We start from the raw sequence: 18046 nt of genomic DNA, 5'->3' as shown, positions 1-18046 counted from the left end.
ACAATAAAATCTTCTCGCACATTCCTCAACCTTCATCCTCCCAACTGTAAAGGTCTGAAATACAAATTAATGCACGCATCTACCTTTTCCTATATGAGCACGCAGCTATGGAATGCACTACCACGTAACCTGAAAACGGTCCATGAACTGACCAACTTCCGTAAACTACTGAAAACTTATCTCTTCGACAAGGTATACCACAAAGATCAACACGTGTAACTGTACAATCTTTCATATATATAGGAATGTCTTATAATGTCTTTTGCTTTAATACAACCATGTATTTTACCACCATGTAACCCAAAACCCTCTGTAAAACCAAATGTATATTCTCTTCTATTTCCAGTATCCACGACGAATTGTAAGCCACATTGAGCCTGCAAAGAGGTGGGATAATGTGGGATACAAATGCAATAAATAAATAAATAAAATAAGAAGCAACCTATTACTGGCAAAATAGATGCAAAGCATTGATAAAGAAAGCTAAAAGAGAATATGAAGTGAAACTTGCCACAGAGGCAAAAACTCACGAGTTTGGGGGGGTTGTCCTTACACCTATTATTAAAAAGGTTAATGCTGACCTGTCTAGCTGTCAACTTTTGACTGGTGGCCAGTATTCCCTTACTCTCTAAATTGTCAGAGTCTATTGTAGCTACTCAGTTATCATCTAATTTGGATAAATATGGTTGTCTTCGCCCACTTCACTTTGGATTTAGAGCATTCCATAGTACCGAATCAGCTTTATTAGCATTGGTATCAGATGCCAAATGGCTCATGGCAAGAGAAAAAAAAGCTAGTATTATTGCAGTTTGACTTGACCTCTGCATTTGATACAGTGGATCACAAAAAATTACTATTTAAATTGAACTCAATAGGTATTTCTGGCAGAGTTCTTACTTGGTTTAGAGAATTTTTGTTGAACAAACATTATTTTGTTAAAATGAAGGGTGAGCTGGCTATGGGCTATGGAGGTGTCCTGTGGTGTCCTGCAGGTCTCTCCATTGTCCTCACTAATATGGAGCATGGTTTTTCTTCATTGAGAGTGAACTTTTATTCCTGTGCAGATGATATTTTGTTGCTTGTCCCAGTCTGCAAAAATTGGTCTGATACCACCTTGAAAGTAGTGCTGTCCAATTCACGATTTAAACCAATTTGTTGATTCATTTTGGGCAAATCAATTTGAATCGATTTGTTTCAGAAAGAAATCGGGAGTCCCGATTCGAGACTTCCGCACCTCCCGCTGTCACCCAAGCCCAAGTGTCAGCGCTGGAGGATATAACTCCCCGAACAAAACTATGCTTGCGAGGCTATCTTAGCAAATACGGGAGCAGACAGCGAAGCTCAACGACCTGGAAAACAGGTTCCGCCGCATCAATCTAAGAATTGTCAGACTACCCGAAACCATTGCAGAACACACTTTAGCTACAGAGCTGGCGTGCTGGCTGTCTGCTCAGTTCGCACTGTCTGACAGCATGGGCCCGCATTGTATTGAATGGGCGCATCGGGTTGTATAGATGGAAGACGGAGGCCCAGAGTAGTAGTTCTCAAAGTGCACAATTGTGTGGAGAAGGTGGAGATTCTGAGGGGCTACCGCCAAAATGTTTTGCATTATGTGGGAGAATCTGTTAAGATTTTCCAAGATTACTCAACATCCCTGGAGCATTAACGGAAGTATATGCCACTCTGTGCCTCCTTAGCTGAAAAGAATATCAGATTTATGCTTTTATATGCTGCCATATTAAAAAGATTCATTTTAATGGCAGGTGGCAATCCTATGACTCCCTGGAAGCAGCACAAGAGGCAGTGAGCAACCTCACAGGAGCCAAAGATGATGGCACTTGAACTTTGTTTGAAACTTTAGTGAGTCTCCTATCCAGGGTGCATAATGTACTCTTCCCGTTCTCATTCATATATCACTGTTAGTTAATAGTTTGCTGCTATTAGTTTACTACAAATGTACATTTCAACTGTTTGACTATATTTGCTTTTCTTCTGAGAGCAATTACTTAATACTTGAGAGAGGGTGGCGCAGATCCCCATTGCCAATGTTGTGAGCTCTGGATCTCTGCCACATGTTAGTGTAGTTGAGCATCTGTTGGCTATTGTGTGGGAGTTAGGACGGGAGGGGGTGGGGGGAGAGGTGTTCCGGGTGAGGGGTTGGGGGCGGGAATTTGGGGGGTTAGGAGGGAGCACGATGGATCTGTATGTATGCTAGAATGTGAGTGCTAGGCATTGAAAACTTGTCCAGAAGGTGGGGGGAGCCAGGAATGGATGCCTGCATAGCTGGGTGTTTACCTAGGTGCATGTTACCTGGAAAGGATCATATGCAGTGGTATATGTTTATTGTCCTGGAGGGGGGGGGGGGGGCTGGGCACCTTGGGGTGGTTTCCATTGAGGAGCGCTTGATGGCTCAACATTCTTTTTCTCAAAGTAGAACTGGCTAGTTCACTTAAGCCTCAAATCATTTCCTGGAATGTTTCTGGAATATCTTTGCCAGTTAAGTGCTCTAATAAACTTTTAGATACTGAACATGCTAAATTATGTCAGCAATGGGTCGGGGAATGTTACTTCACCTCCTCAAGGGGTAAGAGAAGTGGTGTAGCCATCTTGATAAAAAGGGCCTCCCTCGTCAGTCACGACTAGTGGCAAAGGATGGAGAGGGGCGTTACACGGTAATTCTCATCAACTATCAGAGATTTAAATTCTTTCTCTGTGTGCCTAATATTCTTGATGCCCAATTTTTTAAACGTCTTGTGTCTCTTGGGATACAGCATGCAGATGCGCCATGGATCTGGGCAGGTGACCTTAACCAAGTGTTGGATCCTTCTACGGACAGGTCCTCGGCAAGGACGTGCCCAGCAGTAGGGGGAGGTGGGAGACAACTGCCTCATTTGTGCAAAGGTTTGGATCACGTTGACCTGTGGCGTCTTCTACATCCGTCCATCAGAGATTATACTCGCCTGTCCAGGGCTCATCAGTCCTGGTCTCTATTAAATGTGGATTTAAAGATACTGGTCAGAGTGCTTGCAGATTGATTGTTCCCCTCATATCCCTTTGTTGGTGGGCGACTACCAGGTAGGGTTTGTGCATGGTTGTCAGTCGGTTTTGAATGTTTGGAGGGTCCTCCTTTCCATATCCCATAGCCAGCTCACCCATGCAGGGCCGGTGTTAGACATGCTGGGGCCCAGGGCAAAAATTAAGGAGGAGGCCCCCAATCCCCTCTCTTTCCTGCCCCCTCCCTCTCATCATTACTACCACACATAAATCAAATGACTTCTTCACACACAAAACAAAGACAAGGGATCACAGATTAGAAATATGAACACCAACACGGAACTGGGAACCCCAAGAAGTTAAACTCGGAAGTACTGCAACACTGGAGAAATAAAAATAGAAATGCACTTAATTTTCTACTGAACACAATCAGTGGCATAACCATGAAGGGGGGGGGGGGGGGAGAGGACTTAGATCCCCCCAAATTAACATCTCCCTTGCTGTGGCTGGTGGAGCTCCCTAAGTCTCAGCAGCTGATGACCACCTCCTTCCCCTCCTCAGGTCCAGCGACCAGAACTCTCCAAGCTCTGTAGCTAGCAGCGGTATTTTAGATAGGCTGCTGCTGCCCCCCCCCCCCCCAACACCTGCTCGTCTTTCACACATTCATGAAATCTGAACATGTATGGTGGTATGGTAGTGGTGGTAGTGAGGCAGTGGTAATTTGGGGATACTGCCACCAACTGCAGAGCTTGGAGATTTCTAGCTGCCAGACTGGAGGAGCAGGTTTCAGTTGGCAGGGCTTGGGGGATCCCCGTCACCCTAAGTATTTATATTTTGCATTCGGGTGGGAAGAAAATTTGGTGCCCACCCATTTTGGGCTCAAGCCTCCTCCCTCCCCAAATCAGCCATCTGGCTATGCCACAGAATACAATACAGAAACCATCTGTGAGGTATATATCCCAAAGTTAACATAATCCAGTTAATAAATTCAAAATAAAACACTATTTGTACCTTTGATATCTGGACATTTTGTTTTTCCTGTTTGTCTGTCCTAATTAGAGTGTAAGCTCTGTCAAGCAGGGACTGTCTCTTCATGTTCAAGTGTACAACGCTGCGTACGTCTAGTAGCACTTTAGAAATGATCAGTACTAGTATTAGTAGTTTTCCATTATCTTGGTCCCAGTTTCTCTTTTTCTGCTTTCTTGTCTGTCTTCTGCTCTTTCCAGTGTCTGCTGTCCATTTTTATTTTCTCCATTCTTGTTTCATTCCCTCACTACACCTGTCTCTAACATATTGATTTTTCCCTTTCAGCTATTTCATCCCTTTTTTGTTTGCCTTTTCTGCTTCTGTCGACTCAAATTTCACTCTCTCTATCTCACCCTTCTTCTTAATTTTCAGCTGTTTAATAATTTTCCATCTCCTCTCAGTCCCTAGCTCTCCCATTTCTCATCTCTCTCCTTTCCCAGCCTTCTGTTTCCTTCTGTGTACGTAGGTTCATTACACAGTGGGGTTTGGTGGATCTTTGGAAAGCCTTACATGGTCCAGAGCACAATTATACCTACTACTCTGCTGTACACAGTATACATTCTTGTATAGATATGTGGCTGGGGGTTGCTGCTATTTTACATAGGGCTTGTGACGCAGAAATACACTCGCGCACATGGTGTGATCATTCCCCCATAATGTTTTTACTTCAGAGGCGTCAGGAGAGAACGCTCTGTAATTCATGGAGGTTTCCTGACTCCCTGCTGGATGACCCCACTAATCATCAACAGCTTGAACGAGATTTAAAAGAGTGTTTGCGTTTTAGTGCTCTCCCTGAGACATCTCCATTGGTGATATGGGAAAGTCTGAAGGTGGTTATGTATGGTAGAGTCATATCTCTGCAGGCACACCTTCATAAAGTTACCAAGCGGAGGGAAAACCACTTTCGGGCAGTGATTGAGCACTTTGAGGGTGTTTGCAAGAGCGGACACGGAACGCCAACTCAAGTTGTGACCTTGCATAGGGTGCACCTTGAGTTTCACACTTTAGAACTTACGATTATTGGGGGGGGGGACAGCTTCAGCATATTCCCTAAGAATATTACGAGTTTAATTTTAAACGTCTATCTCAACATAATTGTATCACCTCAATAACGAGACTGAGTGAGCAGGTTTGCTCTCAAGCATGGGTCATTCAGCATTAGTTTCTACACTTTTATCAGGAGCTTTATACACCAGAACACATTCCCTTTCCCGAGGCCATTCAGGAAAGGGTTTTAGCACAAATAGACTTACCTGCATTAGTACCCTCGTCACGGGATGCATTATCCACTCCTATCTTGGTAGGTGAAGTTCTATGGACAATTAAGAGCCTGCCCTTGGATAAAGCTTCTGGCATTGATGGCTATAACAATAGATTTTATAAATATTTTAAATGGCTACTGACTCCGGTGCTGGCTCAAGTGTATAACTATAAATGTTGATATGGTGCTGCCCTTTCTTGGTGGCTGGCACTGTTACACTGTTTCCTAAGCCCAATAAAGATCTTCAGTAATTGCAGCTCCTATCACCCTATATCTTTGCTGGGGACTGACTAGAGAGTATTTACAAAAATCCTGGCTATGTGGTTTCAGACAGTGCTTCCTATGCTAGTACATGTAGCTCAAGCAGGATTTACTACTACTACTATTTACTACTATTTAGCATTTCTTTAGCGCTACAAGGCGTACGCAGCGCTGCACAAACATAGAAGAAAGACAGTGACTGCTCAAAGAGCTTACAATCTAATAGATTTATTCAAAATAGGCAAACTTTTGATAATACAAAACGTGCTGTGCATCAGATTGCACTTGATTGCGATGTTGCTGTCTTTGGATGCAAAGAAGGCCTTTGATAGGATCCTTAGGCTCTATTTGTTTGATGGTTTGTGAAAAATTGGCTTGTAGGGGCCTTCTCTGCATTAAATCCAGGCATTATACTAGTGCAATTGGAAATGTACACTTGTCTTTAGATTGTTCTCTTGTCTTTTAGATTGTAAGCTCTTTGAGCAGGAACTGTCCTTCTATGTTTAAATTGTACAGCGCTGCGTAACCCTAGTAGCGCTTTAGAAATGTTAGTAGTAGTAAATCAAAGGGACTTATACCACATTGTTTGAATTATTTTGGGGCACTTGTCAGGGGTGTGCCCTGTCACCCTTCTTTTTGCACTTTCCATAGAACTTTTGGCTCAGTTAATTTGCGGTTTCAATGGGATACAATGTGAAGGCCGGGAACATAGAATTCTGCTTTTCGCAGATGATGTTCCCCTTATTCACTTTCTATCTCAGTTGATAACACCCTCATCCTCCCCGTCTCATCTGCCCGCAACCTCGGAGTCATCTTTGACTCCTCTCTGTTCTTCTCTGCGCATATCCAGCAGATAGCCAAGACCTGTCGCTTCTTCCTCTTTAACATCAGCAAAATTCGCCCTTTCCTCTCTGAACACACCACCCGAACTCTCGTCCACGCTCTCATTACCTCTCGCCTAGACTACTGCAACTTACTCCTCACCGGCCTCCCACTTAGCCATCTATCCCCCCTTCAATCTGTTCAGAACTCTGCTGCACGTCTCATATTCTGCCAGAACCGATATACTCATACCCGTCTCCTCAGGTCACTTCACTGGCTTCCGATCAGATACCGCATTCAATTCAAGCTTCTCCTTCTTACCTACAAATGCACTCAGTCTGCTGCCCCTCACTATCTTTCTACCCTCATCTCCCCTTACGTTCCCGCCCGTAACCTCCGTTCACAGGATAAATCCCTCCTCTCAGTACCCTTCTCCACCACCGCCAACTCCAGGCTCCGCTCATGCTGCCTCGCCTCACCCTATGCTTGGAACAACCTTCCTGAGCCCTTACGCCAAGCCCCCTCCCTGCCCGTCTTCAAGTCTTTGCTTAAAGCCCACCTCTTCAATGCTGCGTTCGGCACCTAACCCTTACCGTTCAGTGAATCCAGACTGCCCCAATTTGACTGCCCCTATCGGACCGACCGTTCACTTGTCTATTAGATTGTATGCTCTTTGAGCAGGGACTGTCTCTCTTTGTTCAATTGTACAGCGCTGCATAACCCTAGTAGCGCTCTAGAAATGTTAAGTAGTAGTAGTAGTAGTTATTCTTACCAACCCCTAACCCTTGTTTTCTGCTCTTACGAACATTTTAGATGCATATGGTCAGGTGTTGGGTTTTAAAATCAATGTGCAGAAATCTGAGGCCCTCAATATTACTTTATTGCCTGAGATGGTTGCTTCTTTACAGCAAACATTTCCATGTCAGTGTGCCATGGGTTCTATTTGATATCTAGGCATCAATCTGGTGCCTACTTTAGCAGTTGTTTATAAATTAACATTTCCACCTAAATTAAGGGAGTTGTTAACAGAATTAGAAAGATGGGACTGCTTGCATTTGTCTTGGGTGGGTAGGATTGCGGCTTTAAGTTGACCTCTTACCAAAGCTGTTATATTTGTTTCTAGATATTCCTCTCCCTATCTCGAAATCCTTTATTTTTTTTGTACTCTCACAAGAAAAGCTTTTGCTTTCATTTGGAAAAAGAAACCCTCTAGGGTTGGATGCTGGGTGCTCTGTCAATTGAAAAAAGATGATATGGGTGTTCCCCATTTTGAGTTATACCACACTGTCACTGCCACACTTTTACAAACTTTAGCAATGTGGCAGAAGGGAGATTCTAAGTCGTGGTGCATAATATATACAGTTAAACAGTGCACACAAGTTGCACATGAACAACTTTAAAATGTCTCATTACAAATCATTTATTTAAACATCTCTGTAACCTTCCCAGGTTTCCAAAGTCTTCACAATTTTACTCCATACCATTCAAAAACTAATGTGAAATCTTTATCATTGTGGTTTTCTGGGTAACCAGGTCAGCTATAAGCAAGCGTCTGCTGAAAAATCATAAGATAGGCATGCCTCATTTACGGAAAAACAAAGTAGGGAAAAAGTAAAATTACATCAGTATTCAATGTGCAACGGCGCAAAATGGTGAAAATAAAGTTACATACTTGTGCTAAGAAAACTATTTAAAAGGGTGCAGAACAAAGAGGTTTAGGCCAGCAAGTAAGCGTGGATACACATCAACCAATATTTGGTAGGGATATCCCGTTTGGGCTGTCCCTTGGCTTCCCATGGTCCAGCTGTGGAAGGTAGCAGCCCGACAGAGTGGCCTTATCTGCACTCTCCTGGATACATGGATACGACGTAGGACTCGGATGTTTCTCGACAGGCAGTATCATTTGCAGATGCCTATAATCTATGTTGCTATTTGGTTTGCCCCTGGTGAGAGTGATTATACCTGTCGGCACTGGGCAACAATGTCCCTTTGCATCTTCGGTCAAGTGTGGGAGGAGGGGGTGTTCCTTGCATATCAGGACTTGCAGGATGAATTTAGGTTGCCAGCTTGGGATGTTTTTAAGTATCTCAGTTGAGAAATTTTATATCCCACAAAGCAAAAAATGATCTCAGTCTGGCAGAAACAGACTTCGAATGTGCCCCATGCTTGAGTACAGGCATAGGAGGGGTTTCTAGGCTTTACAAAGCACATTTGAATGCACATCAATCTTTAACATCATATATTGCTAAATGGGAAGCTGTTTTAAACTCTCATGAGCCACAGTCTGTGGTAACCCCATTGGTGGAAAATAGATATGAGTTGTTTTACCAATGGTATTCAACCCCTAAAAATTATGGCAGATGTTTGACATGGGGCCTGCCCACTGTTGGAGGAAATGTGGAAATATAAATATCTTTTACCATATCTTGTGGACATGTCCACCGGTACAGACCTTCTGGGCTTCTCTACATACTTACCTTATAGGTTTTCTCCCAATCCAGCAGTCCTTAAGTGCTGAATGTTGTTTACCGAACTTTAAAGCAGTAGGATTTTAAAAAGAGGTTCATTGACTGCTGATTTATATTTATACTGTTGCCCGGATTACTTTGGCAAAACATTGGAAACAAACCTCCATTCTGTCGATGCAAGAAGTTTTCAAAAAAGTGGGCTATTGCTGCCTGGTGTCACAACTAACTGCTTGAAAATATGGACGCTTGCATCAGTATCGAAAAATCTGGAAAGTTTACAAGAGCTGGTGTGATAGAACTGTGCTGCTACTATACATTTTATGTGTGTTTTCTTAGAGAACAGTGGGTCTCATGACACAACAAGGTGGGTTCTTCAGAAGGGGGAGGGCTTCATTCAGGGGATATTTGCCAGAATTTTCATGATATATTTTTTGCTGCTGTTTACTGTTATTGTATGCTATTACATCCTGATATGTCAGTAGTGGCGTGTTATGGTTAGTGGCATAGCTAGCACTGAATGGGCCTCACACGAAAAAATTGTGGTGAACCCCCTGTAACATCATTGCTCCAAAGGTAGTAGGGACTGTGGAAGGGGGTGGGGGGGAAGGCACAAAGATGCACATTTCCTAAAGCTAATAACAATTCAAGCACTTGCGGTTAAATACTGGATTCTTACAATTCCAATGAGAGGTGGCTACTATACCTCATAGACCTCCGTATACGCCAGAAATAATAGACAGTATTGTGGTGTAAGCTTGTAAACTTCATTAATAACGCACTATGAGAAGTCCCAGCGTTGGCAGCTGGAGGTACATAAGAAGGAGGGGAGCGGCTGGGGAACTGTATTTCTTTGGCTGTTGTGGCATCAGCATTTCCACCAGCCATCTAAAGGGTTGCTGCAGTTCTGGAGGGGGCCTGAGCCTAAAGTGGGGAGCCTAGGCCCCCAAGGCCCGCCTTGTGGCTATGCCACTGGTGTCTACTTTTGCCCCTCTGTGTCTCTATCCCTGTTCCCTCCATAGCCAACCTCTCTTCTGTGTCCATGTCCCTCCCCATGTCCAGCTTCTCTCTTCCCTCCCTCCCTCTGTTGGTCCTTCATCTGTCCCCCTCTCTCCTCTGGTCCAGTCTCTCTCTAGCTCTTCTCTCTACTCCCCCAATCCTGCATCTGCTCCCCCTCTTCCTCCCCCTTTGCTCCAGAGGTATCTCTTTCTTCCCTCTGCCGCCACTCAAACCTAGCACCTCTCTGCCTCTGCCTCTCCTCCCCCCCCCCCCCCCCCCCCCCGGCCAGTTCAGCTCTCAATCCCTTCCCTCTGGCATCGCTCCAGGTCTCCTAGCTTCCCCACCTGGAATCCACAAACTACAGCAAATTGCAGCAGGGACAGCCTGAAAACTGCCACACTGTCCAGTGGGGCCTTTCCTCTGCCGTGTCCCGCCTCTTCATGCAATTTCCTGTGGGCAGCACGCAGCAGAGGAATGGTCCCACCAGCCAGTGCAGCAGCTTTCAGGCTGTCTCTGTCATGATCTGCTGATGCGTGTGGAGACCCTGTAGGGGGAAACTAGGAGAGCCGGAATGATGTCGGACCCAGGGGATCAGGTGCATGCAGCTTCAGGCATGGGAGTCGGTTCTGTGGTTGGGTGAGCACCCCCAATATTGAGAGAATTCCTTGTATGTGTCCAGGAAGGAGTTATTTCCATTGGGCTTAGCACCCCCAATAATTCTGAAAAGTTGGCTCCTATGGATTCAAGTGGCCCCTACCATTAGGTGGCCCGGGGCATTTTGCTGGGCTCACTCAATGTAGCTATGCCCCTGGTTGTAGTAGAAGAGGAAAGCCTCAGGTTGATATTTAAACTCTGCAATTATTAATTTTGAAAATGCCAGCTGTGATGTTTAAATGAATCAGAGATATTAATTGCCGTTAGCAAGGTAGAGTGGACTGAACATCTGCTATGGTAATATTTAGACTGCTATCTGGATAAAGTTTGGACAGCTTTTTTGCTATGCAGATAACTTGCCACACAGACCCTAACCTGGCACTATCCGGACATTGCTGAGGTAGTCTGTAAGGATATTCAGTGGCTTTATACATGTAATGTCGCTGATTATCCACAAATAGCAGCTGCCACTATACAGATATTTGCCTTTAAATGTCAGGGACCCTAAGTATTGCTGTTTCCTGTTTTCTTCTAGATTCATAGGCCCCTATTTACTAGCACTTAAGGGCTCTTCTACTAAACCGTGTTAAACACTGAACACTTGGAGGTCACATGATGTGTTAGAGGGAGCAGGACGCGTGATTTGCTCTCTCTGAGGCGCCTGGGCCCTTTTTGAGCAAAATTCATTCCTAAAACTGAGACGAAATAGCCCACGAGCTGCTAAGAGGAACACAGACAAATTATGGACAAATTTGTGGAAGCTAATCCGAAAACGATGGCCAGTAGAGCTAGCAAAAGAGAGAAAGAAAAGCCCCATCCAGAGGAGGTGACAGTGGAACAAAAATGGCCGCAGAGCGGGAGCGCGGGGTTTACTAAAGAACAGCTCACAGCAGCGGTGGAGATGGCAATGGAGCCAAAGCTGGAGAAACTTTCAAACCAACTTACTAACTTCGAAGTAGTTCAACTGGAGCTGTCACGGTGTGCTGGTGAGCTCGAACAAAGAGTCTCAGACTTGGAAGACGCCACAACGCTAACTCCCCCGATTCTGAACCAATTAAAAGAAACAATCGAGTCGCTTACTACCAAAGTGGACAACCTCGAAAACAGGTCGAGGAGGGCCAATCTTGTAGGAATATGTGAAAGACAAGTGCTGCATGCATTAACTGTCAACAATTCTATGAGCTATGATGTCATTGGATACAGTGTAATGTCTTGTGGGTGTGTCTGAGTCACTCTATTTGCTCTGAGAGTGAGTCAGTCTGTGTCAGCATAAGATGGTGTTAGCAATCTCTCTTCAAGCTGTATGATAACCAACTGACAGAATTTTTGTATTCAGTAGTTTTACCATCATGTCTACTGCAAGTATGATGTAAATAGTTATCTGAAGAAACTGTAAGTAAACATCATTTTGTTTGGAAGTTAAAGAAGAGAGAGTAATTGAATCTTTTATTCAAGAGTCTGTGTGAAAGAGAGGGAGAGAGAAAAAAAAATAAATGGGAGTTAACACTTCTAAAGCTCTGCTGCGTATGGGCTAAATCTGCTGAAGTAAAAGTCTATTTTTCATTTCTCCCCATCATATTATGGCTGATCGGAGTCCCGGAATCTGTGGGGGAAAGAACTTTAGCAATGGAGCTGGAAGCTTAGCTCAGAAACGAGTTCGCTTTGTCAGACCACGTGGGGCCACTGTGCCTACAGCTGGCCCATAGGCTGGGGTGGGTACAAGAAGGCCGCCAAATGCATCTGAAAGAATGTTGATAGCATGGGGCTCAGGGGGTCTTCACATTTAAGTGACCCCAGAGATGTTGGGGAGAGGGGGGGATCTGGATGGGGGGAGGGGATGGTAGAGGTGAGAGGGAGGATGGAGGGGGGGAGGGGGTTGTTGGGGATGGGGGATATGTGGGGGATAGGGAGGGACAATGACGGGTTGTGTGATGATTGTGACAGGTTGATCGGTGGCACAAGGTGGTCCCCTGCTCGGTGCGAAAGACGCAGCTTCCCGGGGGAGGGGCTGGGCTCCCGGGGATTTCGATGGCAGGATTTTGAGGGCACTCAAGAGGAAGTGGAGATAAATGACTAGTCGCCCCAACATAGAAATACTATCTTGGAATGTCTCTGGCATTACATCCCCAGTGAAGCGCTACAAGATTTTGTCACAGATCGAGCACCAGGGCGCCGCTATAGCCTGCTTGCAGGAAACAAAATTGTCAGACATTGAGCATGGGAAACTCTGCCAACAATGGGTGGGTGAGTGCCATTTTTCCTCATCGTGAAATAGGAAAAGCGGGGTGGCAATCTTACTGAAGAAGGGGCTGCCCTGTCAATCTAAACTGGTATATAAGGACTCTGAGGGGCGAATTGTGTTACTCCATCTTAATTATCAGAGACAGAAGTTTTATCTATGTGCAGTATATGGCCCAAACTCCTATAGCCCTAAGTTCTTTCAATCCCTCATAGCGCTTGGATCGCAGCACGCAGACGCTCCCTGGGTCTGGGCGAGGGACTTTAATCAAGTACTAGATCCGGCCTTAGATAGATTATCCCCCACTTCCATCCCAGGGGTGGGCAAGGGCAGGGGGATGCCGGCGCTTAATAGACCCTTGGCGGACACTCCACCCTACCACAAAAGATTACACACACCAGTCAAAGGTTCACCACTCTTGGTCGAGAATAGATTACATTCTAATTTCCCAATCCTGGTTTTTTAGATCGGAGCTACTATTGGCCCAATGGAGATCTCAGATCATAATATAATCTGGATAGATTTAGATCTGATGGGGGGGGGGGGTCCCCGTGGGGGGGGCAATGGAGATTTCCTGCTTATTTGTATCAAGATAAACAACTTCGGGAACACCTCTATAGGAAGTGGTAATTTTATGCCGATACTAATTCTGACTCATGTGAGTTACAGGTAATCTATTGGGAGGCCTCCAAGGCAGTCATGAAGGGGGAAGTGATTGCGTTTATGAGCGCAAGGGCGAAATGCCTGGCGGCAGACATCTTGAAGCTTGAGGAAGCATACAAGATAGCGAAGAGGAAGCATCTCACTAGCTCAACAGTGGTCAACAAAGACCTGATGACATCGGCTCTGGTGGCTCTTAATTCACTTATACACGAGCAAGCCATGAAGCAGCTGATGGCTAAGCGACTGAATTTTCAGCGCTTTGATAATAAATCCTGGAAGCTGTTGACGAAGGTGGCTAAAGCGAGCTTACCACGCCAATTTATCTCTTCAGTAGTGACTTCCCCGGGAACCTGTGTCATTCAGTTGCAGGAAATATTGGACACCTTTCACACCCATTTTATGGAAGTGTATTCCTCTAGGGATAGAGATCAGGGGCCCTTGATGTGGGACTATTTAGAAGATGCAGGAATGCCACGATTAACAGAAGAGGCGCGGAGGGCTATGTCAACACCTATTCGGGCGCAAGAGGTGCAAAAAGTTCTAAAGACCCTGCCGCTGGGTTCAGCGCCGGGGATCGATGGCTTTTCAAACGAATACTATAAAATTTTGATGCAGGAAGTCTGTGGACCACTGATCGCTTACTTTGATGCGGTAGTTGAAAGGGGGTTCTTCTCTAAGGCTGAGAATGAAGCTTTGATCACACTAATCCCCAAACCAGGTAAGCCAAAAGACCAAGTGGAATCCTATAGGCCAATGTCACTAATCAATGTTGACATAAAAATTTTGTCCCGGGTGTTGGCAGACAGATTAATGTTGAATACCCCAAGTTTGATAGGAGAACACCAAGTGGGGTTTGTCAAGGGCGTCAGGCCACTAGGCATGTGCGTAAAGTGCTATTGGCCGTGGCTTATGGGCAGGCCACGGGAGACCCCTTATTATTGACCAGCTTGGATGCGGCCAAAGCATTCGATAAGGTCAATTGGGATTATCTGTTCCAGGTCCTTAAGTATGTTGGGATGGGAGGGTGTTTTTTAGCGGCAGTACGAACTCTGTATGAGGGTGCGTCTGCCAGGGTCTTGATTAATGGAACTAGGTCCTCGACCTTGTGGGTGGAACGGGGAACTAGACAGGGATGCCCCCTCTCCCCTCTCTTGTTCCTATTATATTTGGAGCCACTATTACATACAATCTTGCTGGATCCGGATATAAAGGGTGTAGTGCTGCGGGAGAGTCGGATAAAAGTGTTGGCCTTTGCGGACGATATGTTCCTCACTCTTACCCAACTGTGTTCATCAGTACCACGCTTGCTGGAGGTCATAGACAAGTTTAGTTTCTTCTTAGGGCTGGAATTGAACTTGCAGAAATCAGTGGCTCTGCCAGTCCAATTGGCAATTCGGGTAGAATGGGTGGGGCAATTTCCTTTTCAGTGGGCCACGGGGGTAATCCAATACCTGGGGATCTATGTACCGGCTGATTTAGCTAGATTGCACTTGGAAAATATGGGCCCCTTGCAGAGGCGAATGATAGATGTCTTACAAGGATGGCAAGGGTTACCTATATCTCTACAGGGTAGAATAGCATTATTCAATATGATCCTGTTCTCAAAATGGACATATATGCTACAAATGATTCCAATTACCCTGGTGTCTAGAGAGGAACGGTGGCTACAAAGAGCACTTAACCGATTTCTGTGGCAGGGAAAGAAAGCGCGTATAGGGCTACATAAAATAATATAACCCCGCACTAAGGGGGGCTTGGGACCGCTCGATTTGACACTATTTTTCATGGCTAGTTGCTTACGCCACATATCTGACTGGTTCCGTTCTAAGGAATTTTTTTCCTGTACAAGTATAGAGACTTCCTTGATGGCACCACTCAGCTTTGCATACTGGCTCCTTGCCCCGCCAGATAAATTGCCCATCTTAGGACTGTATGGTTATATTTTAAACTCTTTACGCAAAGCGTGGCGATGGTTAAATAAAACCTTTACCTGGATTAAAGAGATTTCTCCCTTACTTCCTCTTGGGGGCAACTTGACAGTACTGTCAACATCAGTACTGTTCAAGAGGTGGGCGGCTCGTGGAATTCATTATTTATTCCAGGTTGTAACGGAGCAGGGGACCACCAAGTCCTTCCAGACCCTGTGTGAGGAATTTGGGTTAGACCAAAGAGACATCTTTGCATACCTACAAGTTAGACATTATGTTAGTTTGTTGCCTGCTTGTCAACTGACTCAGGGAGTCTGGAACACTTTAAATGATTTACTGGGCATGGAAGCCCAATTAAAAATTCTGCTGAAATATTTTCATCGCCACTTAAGGGACTCATCTGCACATAATGATTATACTGTAGTAATAAGCCAATGGACGCAAGAGCTGCAGTGGAGGCTCGACTCTGGCCAATTCGAAGCCTGTCTGACGTCTGTGTACAGTGTGACAGATAATACAGCGTGGTGGGAAATGCAGTATAAATTTGCTATGCGACTGCATATATCACCCCACAGGGCCTACAGAGCGACTTTGAGGAAAACAGATGACTGCCCCAAATGCCGAAGTGTGGGTGCCACTCTGGGACATATGTTTTGGTCCTGTGGGGTGGTGCATTCTTTCTGGATAGAGCTGGGCAGACGGATATCACAAATGTGGTCATTACAATGGGTGTCATCACCGGGTCAGCTGTTTGATGTTTTTGAAGTTCGACGCAACCTCCCAGAGGGACTTAAAGCCTTTTTGGAGAGATCCGTACTAATGGGGAAGAGGGTAATACTGCAATTATGGTTGAAGCCGGAGGCACCTAGCATTCCACAGTGGAGAGGGGCAATGATGCAGTGCTGCTTGCTGGAAAAAAAAAGGAGTCATAGACTTGGCTTCAAAAAAGGGAGACCAGTTTTGTAAGATATGGTTACATTTTTGGGACTCTTTGACAACTGTTGCTAGAAGTAGGATTTTGAACTGTTGAGGGAGGGGGGAAGTGGATGGGGGGGTTAGTAGTAAAGGGGGGTGAGGAGAGGGGAAATTCAAGTGCAAAATGGGCACATTTCCTTCAGATGTACATGTGACACTTTTTGGCTGAGACTGTAATTTGCTCATGAATGTTCAATGTGTAAGCTGGTTTGCCAATAAATAAGATTTAAAAAAAAAACCAAACAAACACTGAACACCTGGTTTACGCCACGTTAAGGGGCTTTGCAATATTTTCACAGTTAGCGCATGGTAAACTGTGTGTTAAGTGCTTTTTGTGCCAAGGGTGTGCCATGGGCAGAGAGTGGGCATGGAAGGCGTTTGGCAATTAATGTGCTGCAACTGTCATGTGCTAGCTGCTTAACATAGGGGAGCTAAGTACTTCTGCATTAACCCAGAACAAGGACCATGCGTTAATCTGAATGTTCACGCATGACCTGCAATACAAAATAGTGGGAACATTCCCAATAGTTGCCACATTAACATTTGCAGTTATCATGAGCTAAATTCCTGTATTAAGATGCAGCAACTGTAGATTTTACCATGGCTTAGTTAAATGTCTCCTAAGTGTGATAAAGAGATTATCCTGCTTATTTTCGAAAGAGATCGCCGGCCATCTTCCTACACAAATCGGGAGATGGTCAGCCATCTCCTGAACCCGACCAAATCGGTATAATAGAAAGCCAATTTTGGCTGGCTCCAACTGCTTTCCGTAGCAGAGCCGGCCAAAGTTAAAGGGGGTGTTTCAGAAGGGTATGGAAGGCGGAATGGGGGCGTGGTTATGAGATGGCCGGCTTTGGCCGATAATGGAAAAAAGATGGCCAGCTCTGGTGAGCATTTGGCCGGCTTCACTTGGTCCATTTATTTTTAGGACCAAGCCTCAAAAAAGTGCCCCAATTGACCAGATGACCACCGGAGGGAATCTGGGATGACCTCCCCTTACTCCCCCAGTGGTCACCAACCCCCTCCCACCCAAAAAAAAATTAAAAAAAACATTTTTTTTGCCAGCCTCTATGCCAGCCTCAAATGTCATACCCAGCTCCATGACAGCAGTATGCAGGTCCCTGGCGCAGTTTATATTGAGTGCACTGCACTTCAGGCAGGTGGACCAGGCCCATCCCCCCCCCTACCTGTTACACTTGTGGTGGTAAATGTTGAGCCCTCCAAACCCTCCCCCCCAAACCCACTGTACCCACATGTAGGTGCCCCCCTTCATCCCTAAGGGCTATGGTAGTGGTGTAGAGTTGTGGGGAGTGGGTTTTGGGGGGAGGATTTGGGGGGCTCAGCACCCAAGGTAAGGGAGCTATGCACCTGGGACCAATTTTTGAAGTCCACTGCAGTGCCCCCTAGGGTGCCCGATTGGTGTCCTGGCATGTGAGGGGGACCAGTGCACTACAAATGCTGGGTCCTCCCACGACCAGATACCTTGGATTTGGCCGGGTTTGAGGTCACCGGCATTAGTTTCCATTATTGCCAGAAACCAATGCTGGCCATCTCTAAAGCCGGCCAAAATACTGAGATTTGGCCGGCTCCAACCGTATTATCGAAACGAAAGATAGCCGGCTATCTTTTTTCGATAATACGATCGGGGCACCGCTTAATGGCGCCGGCCAAATAGATGGCCGGCGCCATTCAATTATGCCCCTCTATGGCACCTGCCGAAAAGCCCATTTTGTACAATAAATTTACAGTAGGTAACATG

At 45.5% G+C, this 18046-nt stretch overlaps 1 protein-coding gene across 3 annotated transcripts in view; it reads left to right on the top strand.

Annotated features, from left to right (window-relative positions):
• The window catches only part of SLC35F3 (solute carrier family 35 member F3), a 416478-nt gene that overhangs the window by 241186 nt on the left and 157246 nt on the right, over positions 1–18046 (top strand). The window lies entirely within an intron of this gene.

Source organism: Microcaecilia unicolor, chromosome 3 (genome assembly GCF_901765095.1).
Source record: "Microcaecilia unicolor chromosome 3, aMicUni1.1, whole genome shotgun sequence".
Taxonomy (NCBI): Eukaryota; Metazoa; Chordata; class Amphibia; order Gymnophiona; family Siphonopidae; genus Microcaecilia; species Microcaecilia unicolor.
The sequence above is the reverse complement of the archived record's forward strand: the minus strand, read 5'-3'. Positions and strand labels throughout refer to the sequence as shown.